Source organism: Etheostoma spectabile, chromosome 16, assembly GCF_008692095.1.
Source record: "Etheostoma spectabile isolate EspeVRDwgs_2016 chromosome 16, UIUC_Espe_1.0, whole genome shotgun sequence".
NCBI lineage: Eukaryota > Metazoa > Chordata > Actinopteri > Perciformes > Percidae > Etheostoma > Etheostoma spectabile.
Genome location: NC_045748.1, coordinates 24,996,846 through 25,016,974, shown reverse-complemented (window position 1 = coordinate 25,016,974; position 20,129 = coordinate 24,996,846). Strand labels below are relative to the sequence as shown.

The following is a 20,129-nucleotide window of genomic DNA, read 5'->3' as shown; positions in this document are numbered from 1 at the left end:
TCACTGAGTCAGACCTTTTTCCCCAGGTTGGCAGCAGAGATTCACACCTTTTGATTAGTTGGAGCAGACAGTATTGAGTGCACGCAAATAAACTCAGAGAGACGTGTGAGTTAAATGTCTTCTCTGCTTTTGTTTATTCTGTCGCTTCCTGTAACTGTGTATGAGACTCGCTCTGGTCAGAGAGAATACTACAGATTCTAGTGAACCGCCATGAAGCAGCCCAGCAGAAGGAGGGAAGCTAAGGACAAGTACAGGAGAAAGGTGGAGCAGAAGCTGAGGGAGACCATGAAGGAGGTCTGGGAAGGTGTGAGGACCATCACAGGTCACAACAGAAAGACCAGAGCTACAGGGGGGACTATGGGGAGGGCGAAGGACCTGAATGACTTCTTCAACAGGTTTAACCAGCCCTTGTCCCCCCCACCGCAGCCATCTCTCCTTCTTCCCTCTAACCTGAACCAAATGAACTTGAACCAGCCGCTGAGAGGACCTGAGAGAAACTTTTCTTCCAGTCTCCACCAACCCTATGCTGGCCAGTTACCTGCCAAACGCTCCACTTTGTTCAGCAGCTCGTCTCTAACGGAGTCTGTCTGTTGGTTGGTGCTGGGCAGGTAGTGTACAGTTGGTTTATCAGAGCTTTTTCCCTCTAAACAGCTGCTGCTGGAAATGAGGATGATAAGAGTGTGGAGACTAACAGTAAACAGTGCTGTGGGCTGCAAAAACCACGACAATGAGCGAAGCGTGAGACAAAAAAAGAGCTGGCACATTTTATTTCTACTTCTTAGAAAAATAGGTGCATATTGAGACTTGAGTTGGGCTGCAATAATTACAAAAACTCTGCTAGTTCCTGGAGGGACTGAGAAGTTGTTTATCAGAAGGATACTTTTAGAAGGAGCGGGTGGGGTTGGGCATTGTTTTCATTTTAACAATTCTGATTCCAATTCCAATTCTTATAGATTCAGATTCTTCTTCTTCTCAGTTGAAACGTGACAGGCTTATTTCACAGATGAGAGGAAATTCTATTTTTAATTCAATGGTGAGTTACAGTTTTACTGGGCTTTTTCAACGTAAAATAAAGTCGCACTAGAGCGCCGCTCATTGGGCTCCATGGCTGCAACACAACAAGTGCCCGGCCTTTGCGGAAACCAAAACTTGGGAGTGTTAAATTTGGAACCGATGATCTGATTCAAAGCCACATTTTATGAACGATTTTCACAAAAAAAATGATTCCATTGATGGTTCCAAGTTGGAACCGGTTGTTGATGCCCAATCCTAGGAGCGGCTGTCTTTATAAAGCTGTTTGGAGATGACAGCTTAGCTGCAGAGTGACAGCAGAGAGTGAGCACACAGCACGGCATGTGTTGGCATCAGAACTCAGGAAGATTAAATATCACAACACAGACACGCTGACACCCTTAGCCTTGCATCCTGCTGACACCGTATCACTCTCCCTTCCTCCTGCTTTTTCTGGCAGTGGACTTAACATGCAGGAAAAGTGCATTCTTCCTGGCAAATATGGAGTCAGGGGTGGGGCTGAAAGGGGGGCATAGCCAGCCCGCCCCCCAAAATCCACTGGACTAGAGTGCTGTCAATCTGACAATTGTGATTTCCATTGGATCAGAGTACTGTTCTGCCCATCTTCCCAGCCCTGGTCACATGACCAAAGAATGTTTCCATGACTATCTACAGGGCTGATACCATGTAACCAGCACTGAATTCTTTTTTGTGGTAGACTGAGCCTATAGAAAATGTGTATGTGTATGTGTGTGTGTGTGTGTGTGTGGGGGGGGGGGGGGGGGTGGGGGGGTCGTCGTCTGGGGCAGTATCTCAGTCTGTAGGGAGCTGTGTTGGGAACCTGGAGGGTGTTGGGTTCAAGTCCCTATGCGGACCAAAGTATGGGGGACTGGTATATGGAGAGGTGCCAGTTCACCTCCTAGGCACTGCCAGGTGCCTTGACAAAGGCACCGAACCCCCAACTGATCGGGGCGGCTTTCATTGGCACACACACATCACACACACACACACACACACACACACACACACACACACAACACACCACCACACACACACACACACACACACACACACACACACACACACACACACACCTATCATGTATAGGTACTGAGCGTGTGTGTATAGTTCAGGCCTGTGTGTAATAACAGAGTGAAAACACTTCCACTTGTAGGATTAATAAAGTATACATTCTTATTATATTTGGATATTTTTTTAAATGAAACAAGTGAAATTAATAATGAATGTGATGTTTTATTTAGCAAAAAAGCATTGCGTTGTTCTATCATATCCAATAGTTCCTATCTTTCCAAGCAGATGTTCTAAGCTGTATTTTGATCAAATGTCACCCCCTGCCCCCCGACTGATTATTGGTCCCCCCGTGTCACCCCAATTAAAAAAATTAGAGAATTTCCCCTGTACAGAGTGCATCCTACTCTGCAAAAAAAGATCCACAATGATAAAGGTGAACTTGCAACAAGCTGAGCCACATGGAGGAGTAAGATTTGTTCTAAATATCAATGACCACAGGTTTTTTGTTAAACTATTGAAAGATAATGCAGACTTTTCTTTCTTTTTTACAAATCCTGTGAAATGTGTCTCTTTGTTAATGTGACTCGCTGTTGATTCTAATCAATTTTAATTTGGTGAACCAAATCAAATGATATTGCTAGTGAACATATTAATCATATATTTGGTAGTAAATTACCGTGCAACTTTGAAAATGTGTATTTGGGCAACGCTGATGTTAATAAATGGAGAAATAAGGACAAGAGGTTAATGTGGATACTGCTGGCAGCGAGTAAAAAAGCCATAACCAGGAAATGGTTAAAACCGGATCTCCCAACCATTGAAGAGTGGGTCAACATAGTCCAGGAAATCTACAGTATGGAAGAAGTATGGAAGTATGTCAAGCCCATAAGATCGGACTTTGTATGAATGTTACAGTTTTATGTGAAAGAAAAACGTTTTTGTATGGATGCTCTCCCCACTGTTGTTCATATGTAAAAAAAAAAAAATAAATAATAAAGATATTGCTAAGTGTAAGGATTGGAATGATCTCAGATCACTTGCTGACTTTTAATTCATTAATATCCACTTCAGTGTGTTCAACGTGGAGAGAAGGAGAGGGAAGTTAATACCTGATGTAAAGCGGTGTTTGAGTGACAGCCCTCCTGCCCAGTCAGATGATGACCTATGGGTTTTCCTCTCTGGCTGAAAAAAAGGAAACATACCAGGTTACCATCATTTTGATTTAATGACTGATCACAACACAATAGTCAGACCCTCCAGCAATTTCTTACAAATTCAACCAATCAAACATCATTTGCCGGAACTTTCCTCAAGAGTTAGATTTACACAGTCATAGCATAGGAACTGACTACTTATGTAAATTTTTGGATTTGAATAGAATTGCAGACAGGCCTTTGCATTGAAGCTTGTGATGCCATTCATTATTTATTATCTGTTGAGAAAGTCAATAAATAACGATCAGAAAAAGGTCTTTCGTCCTCAAAAAAAAAACAAGCAGCCAAAACTATAGTTGCAGATTGCGCGCTGGCTGCAGCATTCGCCTCCTGTGTGAACCCAGCGCGGTAAACTGCCTCTTGCTTTACCACCGAGCAGTACCGGCCCAGCCTTCACCTTTAAGGCCCGTGGCCTTGTGGATAACATAACCTGTATGTAAACATAGACAGTTGCTTTAACATGTCTGGTAATGACAGGTATTGCAAAATCCATACCAATAAGTTTTCGAAAATATTTCACTGGCTGACTCTGGATTTCTCTGCAGCAACACGTTTGAACGACGCACTTGAGGCCTCAGGCTGCAGCACTCGGCCCACCGTGCTGATACACAGCAGGGCTAGGAGCTTCTCTCATGGCCATTCTGTTTAGTGACTCTCATCAGTCACTGAAGAAACAACGTCTTCACAAACTTGGATCTTCCTCTACTTTGGTATGACAGGGTACTTGTGAGATCCCACTCAGATGTGCTGATGTCATTTCCTGTTTTAAAAAGCTCTCCAATGCCATAAAAGGGCATTTCATGTGTGTACTCCCAGCTCTGATTCAGCAGGGAGCAGTGTATCCTGTCTGCAGTGAATGTAAGGACCGTTTGTTTGGCTTAAAGAAAGATAACAGGACGTATGCATTTAAAGCTCATTCAGGTCTGTTATGTTACATTGGTTGTCTTCCATATTATTATTTTTTTTAAAAACACATTTAGGACCAAAAATCCAAGACTACTTCACTGCGCCACTCCAGTTTGATAAATATCAATACGGACTGAGATAAAGCCTGGACACATCCAAATATGCGGTATACTGCAAATACTGTGAATACTTTTCACCCCACCCTGCCTAAAAGAGGAAGTGCTGATTCACAACAGTAATTATGGAGAAATGAGGAAGTGTACACTAAAGTCCACAGCAACCAATCACAATCCGTTTGGCAAAAAAACAAACACCAGAAAACAATAGTGAAGCCGAGTTACAAGGAAAAGCATGAACTAGTGTATGAGACAAGACATGAGTTAATAATAGGCCTGCACGATATTGGGCAAAATCTGACACTGCAATATTTTTTCTCTGCGATGTGAAAAAATAAAAAGTAGTTTAAAAAATGTTTGTACATCAAATTGGAAAAGTGTTGTTCACTTAAGTGCTTTAGTTGTAAAACTGTTTCAGAACATATGCCATGCCTGTGTTGACCCTCATCATCGGCTTCACCCATCATATCAAGTTGTTTAGCATGCTGCACGGGGGACTCAACCTGAAACTGCTGTTTGTTGATATTTAGTGAAATATTAATACACTTGGATGTCTAGTCTAATGAGCATTGGTGATACAAATACAAAATTGTTGAATGTACTTCATTATTTAAGTTTGGCGCCTCGAACCGTTCTAATTATCTAAGCAAAACAAAACAGTTTAACTCCTTGAACTGAGTTGACACAATAGCTAGTTCTAAAATTCACTAAAACTTAAGACTCATTTCTTTGTCTGCTTCTTCTTCGTGGTATTGTTTAATCCTTTTTTGAAATGTTTACTGTATCACTGATACACCAAGGCAAATTCTTAGCACAGCAAAGCTCCTTTGGCAAATAATCACATTCTGATGTTTAAAGGTTTAAAAAAATCTGACAACAAGATATCAGCCAACATTCACGTGTGTGTGAGGCTTTTTAACACCATCTGTATCTATGTGTGAATGTTGGGGTCAGATGGGGTCATGACCTGGAGGCATACTCACTCTAACTCAGAGTTTTATTTTATATATATTAAGGACAAGTTTGGATGACATGAACATCCAAATAATTCACTTCACAGAGAGGCTCCAAACCAGATTTGTATGTAACATAGTGATGCAGCCTCACTCCTGCTGTGTGTCGGGCTGAGACCCACCCACCCACACACACACACCCAGCCACATACCGCAAAGTCAACAAAATATTCAATTAGAACCCAGTTCAGAATTAAAGACAACAAGGCTCCCATAGGAAATGGGTAGCTAATCTGCACACTTCAATATTTGTTTACTTAATGCAAGTCATGTTGTCATCCCAATATTGAACAATGTTATTGCACATCGCAGAACTTCCTCACATTGTGCAGGCCTTAAACCCATTTAGATCTGGATGTGGATGAGCCATTTACCTGATCTGAACAATAACCTTGGTGAGTACAATGCATGGAGAAAAAGCACAGTCCTTTAAGACTCAGCAACAAAAGGTCTGCATAAGGGCTGCACAAATAATCGCAATCTTATCAAAATCGCAATATGGACTGGTGCAATATCCAAATCGCAGAGGAGCGCAATATTTGTTAAATACAAAATCTGTGTCAAACCATTGGTGCTGCCGGCCTACAAATCCTATCTTGCAGACTACAGAAAAAGATCCCACTACAATCATTTTAATTTCTTTCAATGTGAATAAATGTCATTGAAAGTGAGAATAATCATACATACACGATCATTCCCTCCAATACTGTGAATCATATCGCAATATCAGTCAAAATAATCCCAGTTAGATATTTTGCTCACATGGTGCAGCCCTAGCCTGCATCTACATGAAGCATCAGGTATGGGCTCCTAGCAGCTACGTCACCAGTGCCCGGAACCTTTCTCAGCTAACTTTACTTTGTCAAACCAGTCCAGACTTCCACTGCACAGTGACAGCAGTCAACGGCCATCCGGTCCTGTCAGCAGTCAGATACCCTATCTCTCGCCTCATGTCCTTCAGTCCCGACTCGGTTTCTGTCTAAGAGAAGAGGGAATCATCCAACAATAACAACAATAACCTCTTATCTTTACATGCAGAGCGACACATTTTACTTTCTGCTCTCCAGGGCTGATTACACCATGTGTTACTGTTACAGTCTCTTCTATCACCCAATGTCTGAAGCTTACAGTGCACTACGGCTGCACAATATCAGGAAAATATTACAATTACGATATCACTAGCAATAAATAACAGATATTGAAATGTACTCAGTTTTGCGGCATTTTACTATTCTGCTAAAATACATCACACGGTTTTTGAACATTAAACAAAAGAAAGGAAATCATTAAAAAACATTCCTCTAGGGAACAATTTAAACATTATGTTGAATATAAAAGGCAACACAAAACATGACAATTATATTGTATTATGCAGCTTTCTGATATTTTCTTTCAACTAACAAAAAAAAAATCTGTTTGGTGTCTATTGCAATATGTTGCAACTTTTTGCAATGTGTATATTGCGCCAGTTGATATTGTCATGACAATAAAAAAAAATTGACTTATTGTGCAGCCCTAGAAAAAAACGAAGCAATTTGCTGACACTCTCTTTGGCTGTACAAAACTGTAATTTAAAAAAAATGAACAAATGAAATTCAAATGTTGCAGCCCCGGGCTAAATTGTATGAGATACTTTGTACGTCCCGAGATCTGTAGCCAATGACAAAAGGTTAAAAGATCAACAGTGTTCTCCTTTCACTAAAGGTATGGAAGCGTTGACAGTAAAGCGGTATAGCAGAAGTGAAGCAAGCTGTGGTGAAGAACGGTTCACCACGAGTTCACAGTGCCGCAGAATCCACAGCTCGTTGCAACCGACACGCTTTACGTCTGTTCCCAGCCGCACTCAAACATCCTGTGTGATGGGTCCCACGGCAACCCTGCTGTAGCAGAACAATACTGACTCACTCCACACCCTGCACCATGATACGCAACACAAGTAAACTTGTATTAGGGTAGTCCAGATTTAGTCATAAACATCGTTGGGTTTCTTGTTTCACTTCCCACGCGTGGTGGTGTAGCCAGGCCTTTCTCCACAGCGCTGTGGAGATGGATCTGGACATGTGAGAATAATTACACCTAAACACAAATCCAATTTGGACCCTCCTAGGCTTCTACTACTCCAATTGATGAAAGTGGGACAATGGGAAATAACTGACAGCAGTACAATGTACTTGACACACCTAAATCAAATGGAGCCATCTGTTCATTAGATGCAGCTGTGTTTACCCTGCTGTGGCCGATGTCAAAACCACCTGATGGGGTGTTCACAGCAGCCTCGTGAATTAGACAAAAATAAACAAGAATCTTCGATCTCGCAGGTCCAACTTCCTATGAATCCCCCAGTGTGAAATGTTCAGTGTCTTGGGTCAGTTACAGTCCTCAGTTAAAGTCCCTTGTGTCTTTTGTGTAGCCAAAAAAGGGACACACGGTAAAAGAAAACATTTTCCATGTCCTAATCCTGTGTCCTTTAGTTATCCAGTAGTCTATATCAACATATGCCGCCAGAAATTACGCCGGATAGCCTTTATTTCGGCCGGTTGTCCCTCACCTTCCGCATTCTTTTGTGGAATTTTAGCTAGACTATATGTCCAGTCTGAGTTTTTTGTTGCACGACAACAACCTTTAAACGCACACAAGTTCCACCAAAACACGTTCCCTCTCAAGGCTATTTTGCAGAGGCACCGTTGCCCCGTCCGTCACCTAGTGCCACCCAAGACAAATGTGATTGGTTTAAAGAAACGCCAATTAACCAGGAGCTGGAGCTGCTCCCCCCACAACCCGATACCGGATAAGCGGACGAAGATGGATGAATGTTTTTCTCCCATCCTGGAATGCTGTGTGGACTAGCTAGACCCTCCTCTGCAGTGCTGTGGAGGAAGGTCTGGCAATGCGAGACTAGTTGTTTGGTAATCCCTTTGAGTATTTTTTAAATCTAAATCCCTCAACCAACAAATGTGATATGGGCCAACTAGCCCAAACAACTCCTCAAGTCATAAAATCACACTTAACCTCATAGTAGCAATATCATGTGACAGAGGTATGTGTTTGTATTTCGGTTGGGCAAAAACATAGTCTACATTTTTAGAAGAAAATGGCTATAATTGCATTACATCTCAAACTCCTCATCTACCGCGGTCGTGGAGGGAGGTGTGTGTGGGGGCCCACACTCATCCCCAATATACTACAGAGAGATATGAAGTATTTGTATCCTACATTTACTTTAGACTGGCTTTTACTTCATGTTCCATGAGCTCAGTCTGAACTTGGAAAAACTGGTTTTAGATTTAGTGCAACCGACTCCTGGCACAAATTACAACCCTTTCTTAAAATCACCTCAACTGTACCTCTCTCTCGATTTAGAAATCTGGTTTCAGACCTGCAAACGTCTACTTGTAATTCCTTTAAATAAATGGACTTTATTTTGCATCCCTACAATCTTAATTTATTTATCAAATCATTTCCCAATTTAGAAAGTTGTATTGGATTTGTATGTCTAATGATTGTATTGTCTGTGTTGCTCTGCTTTTGTCTTTGTAATTTGACTCGATGACATTGAAAATGAGGGTCACCCCTCAATGATCTCATGACAATCAAAAGGTTGAATTAAATTCCATCTTTATACAGCTTCGTACATGTCACCCTTATTTCTTAAGTCACTTGAGTGATCAAATCAAAAGCATCAGATTTAAAGCCTTCTCCTAACTAAAGCCCCGCCAAATGTGCCGTTGGTTTCAGTCTGAAACATCACATTTCAGAAGCTAAAGGCGTTCTAACGGCTGTTCCAAAGAATCCCCACAGCCCTGACATCTTGTTACCATGTTTGTCCGCTGCAGCTCTTCACATTAAAGATGCTGTGACTGCTTTCTGTGCAGGCATAAAAAAAAAAAAAGTATGCTGGGATTGCTCATCCCTTCTGTCCAACTATGCGACTTCTCATACCAACAACATCACGTGGGGTATTTAACTCGAGCAACCCTGCTGTGCCTATTTCAGGAAGGGGATGTCCATGTGACAGGCCACCACATTATGTAGAAAGAGCTCAGATTCTGTGTTTGGGATTGGTTGGTAGTATTCTATCCACCTTTGTATGGAGTACACACCTACTGTATAGCAGTCAGTGTTGATTCGGTTTATGTCACTCAGCCCCAGCTGATGATTGACTAATTGATCACATGGTACTTACTTTATGGTGTTGGGTAAAAGAAAACCTCTGTCAGTCATGAGCAACATGTGTGAGAAAACACATTGTTGAACTAAAGTTAAGTTGGAAAACCAGCTTGACACACACAGAGCCTGCATCACAGTTAAGATGGTCCAACGTTATAGGAGTTACTCTGTGTTGTTTGCAACAATGAGTGTGACCCACAAAGACATTTTATACTAACCAGTTTCATTATGTTAAAAATACCAAAAATCTACCTCTACACGTAATATTTATAAAAGGCAAACAATGTACCAAACCATTCTAAATTAAGTATTGTGGGGATGCAGAGACGTTACAGCCTACTAATCCTATTAGGGGTGAATCTTCACTTGTGTCACGATTCCATTAGATTCTGATTATCCTGTCAACGATTTGATACACATGATTTTCATCAACTAATTCAAGTCAGATATTTGACGTCTTGTTTTTATTGCATCTGCTCTTAAAAAAGACATTGTACACAATGTAGCGGAGTCTGAACACAGCAGACAGCAGACAAAAGGAAAAAAGAAAAACGGAAAATGAGCATTCAACATCAGTAGGCAATAATTGATTATGGTCTGTCACCGCATCGATGCAGAATCATCCACGTCCTCATCGCCATGCTTCAATGCAGTGATTCATTTCAACACCCCTAAATCCTATCCTACAGGACTCAAGAACATTTCTCACACTAGAATTCATTTTTATTCTTTTCAATGAAAATGAAAACAATCATACAAAAATGATCATCCCCTCCAAAATCTTGAATCGTATCGCAGCATCAGTCAAAATACTCGCCATTAGACATTTTCCTCATATCCTGCAGCCCTCGTCAGCAGATACATTAGCATACTATAGCCCTTTATCTGATGAAAATAATGCATAGTCATATTTCTGCCTTTGTGCGTACAAACAGTTTTAGATTTGAATCTAGACACCAGTTTTATTCATCTGGCGCAAGAGGCTAACTGTGGCTCTGAAACAGGAAGCCAAAAACTCCAGTTCTTTGAATAGCGATTTAATGCTGACTGCAAAAGGGAGACTATACCCATAATCCCCCATGTTAAAAGGCTTATGTTGCAAGGTTTACGGTCAAACACCAAAAAAAAGGTTTTGGGGTCTATTGCCAAGTTCCTCCATGAAATTATATTAAGGCTCGAAGTTGAAGTGCATTATTAAAGGGTGTGTCACTTTGAGTGACAGGCATAGCAGAGAGGCCTCATGAAATGCTCCAAGCTTTGAAGCAAATTTGAAATACTCTATTAGCCAAACAGTGGAATTACAACTTCTGTGTCATCACGTGATGCCACGGAGCCCAAAAACTCATAATCTTTCCCCGTAGAATTGAATGGTGAAAGAGGTGTCGGTACAAAAGTGGATAATTTTTTGAAACGTCACAACCCATGCAAAATAAGTGGTTTTATTATCAGAATGAAAACCATTTGGTCCAGTAACAATGAAATAGGTTAATCCCCATTTAAGTTAGCGGAGCGCTAAAGCGGAAGTAGCCTACTTTGCTGGTGGAGGTGTGCTCTATGGGTTGAATACTGCAGAAGCAGCGCTGATCATCTGGGTCATTTTATACACAGCAGCTGAACTTATTTGGTTTTGTGCGCCACTGAGCAACTCTGAAAGGAATGACTGGGGCTCCGCCTCGAATGCTGTAGTCAGGTCCTACTATACAGTACATCCATGGAGCATAGCCAGCCTCAGCTCCTCCACGCTCCATCTCTTTCCCCATCTGGTCCATTTTTTAAACAGTCAGTGATCCGGCCCCGGGTTTATCTGAACCCTTTACGTTAGATACTGGTACATATTTAGCCGGGCAACATGAGCACCAGCTCTGCTGCCTCCACCACGGCAGAGGAATTCAACTGTGCATTCCTCTGGTATGCCAGCATCAGAGCATAGAGACAGAGAAGAAAGAAGAGAGGCTTTATTCAGCCGGATGTCACTGGCAGCCAGCACAAGAACTAAAGGCAGCCAATCCCGACGGAGTACAGGAATGTGAAGACGGAGAAACTCTGTGGCAAAGGGAAGATAACATCTCATCTACAGTGGGAGACCAAGGAAGTCAACAACAAACAAGGCTTACTCTATCCACGTTAAGATGCCATTTCCCATATTCATTTGCACTTATTTAAACATGGCAGTTAAAACACTGACATAACATTGGTCATTGTACTTATATTTTACTTTATATAGTATTTCCTAGGACACAAATTAACATTATTGTTAAAAGTGGTAATTTCTGCATTGTTAAAGACTTTCAGAATCACACATTTCTGAGAGATAATGTTTCTATTTTTGCATCTTTAATAAAAGAACACATTTCATTACTGCTTTATCTTTGCGTGAGGTTAAAGGAGGACAAAATTATGCTTCTCGGGTGTAATCAGAGTCTGATGGACCCCCGAATACACAGGGACATCCACAGGCAGTTGACCTGCATAGTAGCATACAGTACATTAAGCACAAGCAACCGCAAATGCTCATATTTTACATGCATAACGTGATATTATGAATGGTGATCAAGACTAACTTTTTAACCGCAGTAACACATTTTCAGCTTCATTAGATTCTGGCGTCTCACTAATTACCATATAAACAGATTCCATAGTAAGGGCACTGAAGACACTTACTTAATAATTAAATATCTGACTTTGATGCATGTCTGCTGCTCAAATGAGAGCTTTTAGATTCCACTGGGCATAGCCTCTCTAGACAATGCTTTCGATTCCACCAGTGTTTAAGAAGCCACTCGTCTAGGACTGGGTTTAAAAATTAGATTTTCCGATTCAAAACATTTTACATTTAAATGACCCAATATAAATTTAAAAAAAATACAGAATTGATCTCTGTGTCACATTAAACTAGAAGGAATTCTTTGGTCTCAACTATGTCTAGCTTATCGAGAAGGGGGTTAAAAATAGTCCAAAGACTACATTGACTCTCACTGCAAGATATCTAAATGAAATATCACTCAATACTCACTCTAGAGTCTGGTTTTTAGCACTTTGTGTCGACTGCTGTGTGTTCATGTTAAATAAAAAGTACAGTAATCTAACTGCTTTGGTGTCAATTCCTTATGTGAACTTTAATACTTTTAATAATGCACCAGGTTAAAGGGAACCTTGTAAAATTTAAGAATCTCTATCATATCCAAGTTAAATTGGTTTTGTAGCTGAAACACAAAACGTGCCTCTACTCTATTTTGATGGCGTCTCGGCTCGTTGCCCAGATTCTAACTAGCACATCGAGCTGGGCAATTGAAACGAGGGGTAAGTACCCCAAGACGCCCTGATATTTCAATCTGGCGAGCAGCAGACTGGCTGTAAGCACATTTCTCTGTGCCAGTCAACAAGCGATTCTGCTCCTTTGCTTCTGTCTAAATCCCACGTAGAGCTGTCTGTCAGACGGAGCTTACAGCACAACACGGAGTGGCTGGCTCCTCTCTGAATCTAGTCTTGCATTGCAAGGCCCTCCTACACCGCACTGTGAAAGAGGGTCTGGCTAGTCCACATAGCATTCTGGGATGGGAGAAAAACATGCTCGTCATTTCTGTAAACCAATCGCAATCGTCTTGGGCGGGGCTAAACGCCGAACGGAGCCATGGTGCCGCTGCAAAATAGTCTTGGGAAGACAAGCACACACACACACACACACACACACACACACACACACACACACACACACACACCACACACACACACACACACACACACACACACACACACACACACACACACACACACACACACACACACACACACACACACACACACACACACACACACACACACACACACACACACACACACACACACACACACACACACACACACACACACACACACACACACACACACACACACTGTCAGCTGAGGTAATCACGCCGCCGTAAGAAAGTTGAACCAAGTCTGTGTGAAAGAGACAGATGGCATGGCGGGACTCATAGGGACACGGGTTCTTGGGGAACCCCCCCCCCCCCTTTTTAACAGGCGGTGTGATCCTTTGATCTTCCTAACATTAGACAAAAGATAGATACATATAAAATTTCCCCCAGAGGACATCACAATAATAAAAAAGCTAAAAGTCCAGATTATGATTTTATCACTAATTAAGAGCCATCTTTAATAATAACCACTCGTTTATTTAAACTTGTGAATCTCTTACAACGATTTCTAGTCAAAAGAAGAATCACCAGGACCACACAGATGATGATATAGCCAGTTATCTTGATGGTGGGTTCAGCTTACTAGAAAATATCCGGGGTTTGGGCGGGTCAAAAGTGACAAAGGAGCTTTCAGAGTAAGTTATTAATAACACTGCAAACAGTAGTCCACCTTCTCTGTCTCACAAACCAAACGTGTGTTCACACTCGTGTGAGAATCTGCCTGGTGGAAGGTAGCAGTGAAAATGTGCTATGCAGTTTCATTTATTTGGGCTTTCTCTCTCAATAAGCAACAGGGCTGCTCATTATAACGTTCTTTTTTCATCATCATCATCGCAATATAAACTGCCAACATATCCCCAGAGACACTCAGCAGAAAACTACTTCTAAATGTAATGGTCAGTCTTTTCTTTAGCTTTTTATATTTCAATTCAAAGTTCAATTTGTATTCATTAAAAGGTTAAGTGCAGCGCTTGAGCCATTTTGGGCATCACCTAAGCCAAATGCATGGAACTAAATTACTTTTCTCAGACTGATTGCAGTGGGTCCTCCTCAGTCGACTTCCTTAGCAACTTCTGTCTTTACGTTTTTTTGAGTGTTGAGTGGTATTTCTATCCCGTCAAATGGCTCGGACTCCCATGGCGGGACGACATGCAAGGCGACCCACAGGCAGGTCAAAAAGCCAGAGTTCTGAATGACAGTTAGTATACTTTTTTTTAAACTTTTGTCCCTATTCGATTCAAAAGTTAAATTATACTCTTCTGGAGACAATATGTAATGAGACATTTCTAAAAACTAGTTCAGTCAGCCAGACATTTGTAAATACCATAACATGGATTTTCTGCTTTTGTTCGGTTTTTCTGGAAACGGATACAATGTAGTCACCTTCAGCAGTACCGTAGAAAATGGAAAATATTTAGGTACATCATTGGTCAAAAAAAGTTTTTTTAAAAGATTACTTTTGGCCATTTTCTGCCTTTATTTTTTACAGGACAGATGAAGACATGAAAGGAGAGAGAGAGGGGAACGACATGCTGCAAAGGGCTGCAGGTCGGAGTCGAACCTGGGCCCGCTGCGTTGAGGAGTAAACCTCTATATATGGTGCACGCTCTACCAACTGAGCTTTCTGGGCGCCCTAGTGTTTACTTCTTAATCGTACAATTCCTCAAATTATCAATATATTCAAATGAGGACATCCATGTCCTCATTTGAATATGTTGATAATTTGAAATTGATTCATTTGAATGCTACAAATAAGGAGCTACTCTTCTTAGCCTTCTCAATGGGAAACCAGACAATGATGTACAATGATTCAAGATTATTGGCAATGCAGTGTTTCATACGTTGCCCAGAGTGGGTTTCCTCCATCTTCATCGTAAGGGTCAGCTGGGTGCAAGGCTGACCCTTCAAGACACTGGGTAACTGTGGCTCTGCATGTGAGCAGACAAGCAGCTGCTGTCTCAGCATCAAAGCAAAGCCCACTCGTTACTTTAAGACAATCCACTTGTCTGTTTGGAAAGGCTAATTATATACTCGTTTTTCTACCGCTCTCTCCACTCCAAGCCCGTTTCTGTGTACACTAATAAACCACAATGCTCTCCAGCATGTCTCGGGCTGCAAGATATGAGAACACCAGTTTTTCAAGGCCAATACAACACAGATTAGTAGTAGTTAATGAAAGCAATAACCAATGTTTGGAAGGAATATGCATTTACGTACAGTGAAAATGAAAATCAAAAAAATAAGTTTAAATGTTTTAAGCAATAATTCGATAAATGGGAAACTTTCAACATAATCCCTAGTGACAGAGTCAGATATTGTTGTGTGTGTGGGGGGGGGGGACATTAAGTTAGACTCGGTGGTGAGTGAAACAGAAGCAGAGGGACAGACAAAGAGTTGGAGCCGAGCCAAAGTAGAACACTTTTTAAATTCATTAACTTTAATCGGTTCTCAGGCAAAAATAAATGCTGATACAGATAATCTGCAAACTGCCAAAAAAATCCTTCCATATTGCACATTTCGTCTCAAACCTCGGACTTCAAGTCCCACTTTAAACTTAGCTTTGAAATTACCAGGGCCTCCTTAAGTCCATCACTGTTAAGTAAGCAGGTCAAACATCAAAACCACTGACTTCCTCTAAAATGTATCTAATTACTCCAAACAGCCTTACTGCTTCAGATGATCTTAAAGATCTAGTAGAAACTGCTTTTATCTCTGGAGAGTTCGCACTGAACTCCCCAGGCATCTGACACGGGCTTGGGAACTGGCTCGAGTCTTAAACAAATCATTTCTTGTGCTGGAGGAGTGGCAGCACATGTTGTCTTGACCAAATATGGCTGAGCGAAAAACACCACGGCCCGTTCTCTGCAGCACACTGGAATGAAAAGCAGCTTTCCTTAACTGGTGTGAGAGTGGGCCATGACACAACACACTGACACCTTTCCAACAGAGCTTTTACTCCACAGGCTGGATATGTGTAGCTGGCTGGCGGGCCGAGGATTAGCAGTCTGGTTACTAAAACTGTTCAGACTCCCAGTCTAACTGAATGGCACACTCACTAAAGGCTTTACATTACATTCACAGATATTTCAATAAAACCTGATTGCGCGCTGTTTTAAGTTACAAGAAGGATGCTAAAATAGAAAGGGTTAGTACTCATCACTAGGGCTGGGACAATGTGCTTTTGTCTCAATAGGATTCTGTCACGATACATGGGTGCCGGATGAACTTGAATAGCAATTTTCGTTCACTGCGAATCTAAAAGTGTCGCGATTCGATGGTACTGAGTATTGCGATTATCTTTTCCTTCTTGAATAAAACATTTCCAGAGACGATGTATCATTGCACATTTCTACAGACTAAATGTTTTCTAAGATGAATGCACATCACATGTCAGGTCAGACTGTCAGTCTGACATTTATTTAATTTGTGAAGAAGAGCATAACTTCTGATTTCCCTCTGTTTGGCTGAAAACGGATTTGATGTATGATGTATGTTCTTGTTAAAGTATAAACAGAAAATATTTAGGTCAATCATTCACAAAAAAACTACTTTAAAATATTAATTCTAGGGAAAAGAATTGCATTTAAAAATCGTTGCACTTCATATGATTCTCGATATTTGAACTGCAGTCGTGCATTAGACTACCAGACACTTGGGGCTGGGGTGAGATTTATGTTATAGATATATGTTACATGAGGGAACATTTTTCCATTCTGAAACAGCGCATGTATTTTGCGTATCGGCTTGAAATAATTTCATGTACCAGAGTAGGGCTGCTGGATTATGGAATAAAAATCATAATCACCACTATTTTGGTCAATATAGAAATTACAATGATTTAACACGATTACTCATTGTCTTTTGGAGAGTTTATTAAACTTAACAAACAAACAGTGAAGCAGTTAAACAAACCATGTGGAGTAGGCGTAAGGGTGCATGCGCGATTACGGAAGGCTTGTATCATGCGGATGCGCTGACAGTGTTGTCGTCATTACTTAAAATTCCTTGTGGGGGCGACAGAAATTACACACCATAGCTTTAAGTGCCAAGTCCTACACCAAAGCCTTATCTTTGACAACAAATATACAAACCTGTTTGAAGTAGAGCCTGACAGATAAAGGATTTTCTCTACAGATTTTGCTTGTTCTTTATTGGCTGGCACAAACGCTAATGCAGAAATATCTGTAATTGGGATGCTATTTTAGATTTTTTTTTTTCAATTTAACCAATTATTAACCATTAACCGACAGCAGGCAAGTAGGGGTTGGTGATATGCCCTTATCACGAACTCTGAACTAACTTCAACTTGATGAAGACCACATTGTAAATGTGAGTCCAACTAGTGATTATCAAACTACCGTGTCTCTCTGGCAGCCTCATCTGCTCTCCTCTGCGAGGGATGGGATTTTCCCTCACACATCTGTTGACTGTGACCGACAGCACCGGTTCCCTCCACTTCTGCCAGCCTAAAAACCCAATGCTGCAGCCAGCCGCACTAATTGCAGTGAACATACAGTTCAGCTCTTTATTGTCCCACTTGGGAAAATTAGGCTTGCAGCAAAGCATAGCTAAACAATGACAGTCCACACAACAGAACAACAATTGCATCTATAAAAAGATGTGGAAAATTGGAAATATAAAAAATAAAAAAAATAAAAACTTAGATAGGACAAAGTGCCAAATGTTAGCGCAATGTGAGTGGATGCCTGGGGTTAGTCATGCTTCTCTCAAATAAATCCTATCCCCTGACCTTTGTCAACAGTCTGAAGGGCTTGTGATGCCAATCTTCTAAAAACTATGGCCGTGTCTTCTGTTTTAGTGGCATTCAGCCTCAGAGACGGATTGACACACCAGTGTACAAATTCATCAACAACAGGCCCATGAAACAGAGTGATAACAACAGCGTGGCCTGCAAATTTCAGGATGTACCGACTCCTACAATCATTGGTATAAGACAAGGATTCCCAATCAGGGTTACTTTCATCCCAAGGCGGGCACTTCTGCGTTTGCCAGGGGGTACTTCAAAAAATTGTGAACCAGCTCAACTGCTTTGAAAAAAATTGAAATTATGAGTTGAATACAAGAATCACCTGTAACTCCTGTACGCTGAAGTGTAAACAGGTAGTTAAAAGTAATGTAGAAATGAATAGCTCAAGGTGGTGCATAGGCGGCTGAAATGCTTAGCTAAAAGTAGTTCATATAGTTAGCTAAAAGTACTGGATAAACAGTTGAAACATTTAGCTTCCCTCTAAGTAGTAGTACAAACCAACCTTAATACTGACAGTTCAAATGTATGAAAAACGTGGTTTTTGTTGCAACTTAAGGCCTGCTCTGCTCGCTGAAGCCGACGTTAGAGGCATCAGAAGCACTGCTGCATGGTACGTGAGTTAATCTGACAGGACTGTGGGGGGGACCCCAGACCAAAAAGGGTGTTGGGAACCACCGGTATAGAAGTTATACAGAGTAAAGAACCCATTACTGTAGTGCTCCTGTGAAAGATAGACCCTGCTGTGACAAGGCATCATTAACTCTGACCCTCTGGGGCCTACATGCCAGGACATTCACAATCAACATTGCAATGCTAACATCAAGATTGAAAAGAGACGACAGTTTATTGGCTACAACTAGTGGCTGGATTTAATCAAAGAAGAAATCGAAGAAAAGTCAATAAAGCCTTCCATGTGCTTATACCAAAAGTGAGGATCTACAAAGCCATCCTCTGGTGGGCCATGAAAATTGAAGCACATTTTGGGACAGAAGCGTTCCACGTCCGTCCTGTCCTTTCCTCCCAGCAGCATTCAACACAGGAAGTGACAGACAGAGCGGGACACCGAGCCAAATACTGCAACAACAAAACCTTCCTCAACAAACGACCATCAATGATTGAGCAGACATAAGCCCCTCCTCGCTTTCAAATGATCCCTCCTTGTTGTCATTTTTTCTCCCCTAATTTTGGTTGGTAAAATTTGGTTTTGGTTTCTGGATGTCACCTGGCTTAAAGAATACCAATTTCAAGTTGAAAATCTTGTTTGGCTAACCTCCTATGAATGCATCTTTTAACTTGCTGTAGTGATGCAAAAGTATCCTCTGTGTGCCATTCTTTCCGTCCCATCTGCACTTAGGGTTGGGAGATGCTCAAACGGGACTAGTTTCTACGATGGGTTGTCTGACACATAGGACATCTAAAGTGTACTGCGATTCCAAACAGCTACACTGGAAGGCGGGGTGAAAAGCTGTAGGGCACAGAGACTGGGAAATGTGATGCTGTTACCATTTTCAGACAGTCTCTGATGGAAGACATCCAAAGTTGCCAACATAAAAAGTGACAGATATACTAGTTGACAAGAAAGAGATAAAGAGAGAAGTTCAAACACTGGTTCTTTGTCCTCTCAACCCCACATACCTGACCAACTGAGCAAAATCGTTGATTCATTTTTGGTTGTTCAACTAATTATTTCAGCACTAAAACACATCAGATTTTTTTCGGTTAATTCACTTAGTCTTTAAAGAGTTTCCTCCAGACATCCCTCTGTGCTTCTGTCAAACTCAATGCAGCAACACTACAATCACTATTTCAGCCATTAGGTCCAATCCTCTCCGTTTAGAAGACAACAGCCTGGATCAACACATTATTATATGTGTAGGATGGCTCATGTAATAACTCATAGCTTGCATAGAGCTGTATCATCACAGAGAAGTAATTTAGGAATACCATGACTAACTATTATGCAAGAAACAGACAGCTTCCCTTAAAGGTGCCCTGCCACACATATGTCATGACTTTGTGGTAATGTCTGAAGTTCTACCTCGGACTCTGTAACTTGGTTACCTTGGTTACCTTGTTTCAAGCCATGCCAGCGTGGTAAAGAAAGCCTGCAGGAAGACTCTGCTCCATTTGTGTCAGTTCTCATTAATATTCAACGAACTAAGCGGCTTGACTCTGATTGGCTAACAGCTAGCCAATGAGAACCTGGC

General features: G+C 41.3%; 1 protein-coding gene across 2 annotated transcripts in view; it reads right to left on the bottom strand.

Moving 5' to 3' along the window:
• tln1 (talin 1) overlaps positions 1-20,129 on the bottom strand; it is a 113,507-nt gene that overhangs the window by 91,825 nt on the left and 1,553 nt on the right. For both annotated transcript variants that reach the window (XM_032540168.1, XM_032540169.1), the window contains exon 2: positions 3,153-3,225. The gene's annotated coding sequence lies outside the window, so the exon portion shown is untranslated. The remainder of the gene's footprint in view (positions 1-3,152; positions 3,226-20,129) is intronic.